The sequence below is a fragment of the Microtus ochrogaster genome, chromosome 6, assembly GCF_000317375.1.
Source record: "Microtus ochrogaster isolate Prairie Vole_2 chromosome 6, MicOch1.0, whole genome shotgun sequence".
NCBI classification, from domain to species: domain Eukaryota; kingdom Metazoa; phylum Chordata; class Mammalia; order Rodentia; family Cricetidae; genus Microtus; species Microtus ochrogaster.
Genome location: NC_022013.1, coordinates 68,336,664 through 68,337,803, shown reverse-complemented (window position 1 = coordinate 68,337,803; position 1,140 = coordinate 68,336,664).

The following is a 1,140-nucleotide window of genomic DNA, read 5'->3' as shown; positions in this document are numbered from 1 at the left end:
GCCTGCCTCTGCCTCCCGAGTACTGGGATTAAAGGCGTGTGCCACCGACGCATGGCATGGCCTCTTATACTATATACACGGATGAAAAAAATGGGTCCGTCCCTTTTCTCCTTCCCCTTGCTCCTTTCTGCCGGCTGCTCCTTTTGGATCACGTGATTCAACCGGTCAAGCAGAGGATTCTGATTTGTGAGTTTACCCCTAAATAAATAACTACCTTTTTCTCAATTCTGAGCTAGTGTGGGATTTAAGTGTCTGTTCACCGCTTCACCTGGCAGTTTCCTGTGACACTCATGGCGGGTTCTCCAGTCACAATTTCCAGAGAGGATTAATTGATAAGTGTGTTTGTAAGGGTATTTGCAGAGAGGATTAATTGCTAGGGAAAACCCACCCTCAACATGGGCAGCACCATCCCGTGGGTTGGGAGCCCAGATATACAAGAAGGGGGAAAGGAAAGCCAGCTGAGAATATCTACAATCCCTATCTCTCTCACTCTGCCTGCTGGCCTACAATTATGTGAGCTGTGTTGCTGTACTGATCTTTGCCCACCATGCCCTGTCCACTCCACCCTGTCCACTCTGCCCTGTCCTTTCCATCATGCCCTTTCCATCCTACCCACCATGTCCTGTCTGCCTTGCCCTGCCCACCATGTCCTGCCCACCCTGCCCTTTCCACCATGCCCTCTCCACCACTCCCTGCTGAAGCCATGATCATAAGGAAATCCTACCTCATTTCTGTTAGGTATTGTTTTTTTTTCCCTCCATTTTCTTTTTATTTGTAGGTAATACATCTAAGGGTATCAATGTAGTAAAACATTTGGTCTGTGAAATACCATAATGATTAGCACCAAAAGGAGTCATGGAGCTTGTATATGTTATTAAACAATAATTTTTACTGTTGGTCATGAGAAGGGTTTCTGTTTTTACAGCCCAAAGGTTTTGGAGGTGCTTGTGGACAGAAGAAACAGCACTTTTCTTTTTTTTTTAATATTTCTTTATTTATTATGTGTACAGTATTCTGCTTGCAGCACCAGAAGAAGGCCCCAAATGGTTTGGAGTCCCCATGTGGTTGCTGGGAATTGAACTCAGGACCTTTGGAAGAGCAGTCAGTGCTCTTAACCTCTGAGCCATCTCTCCAGCCCCA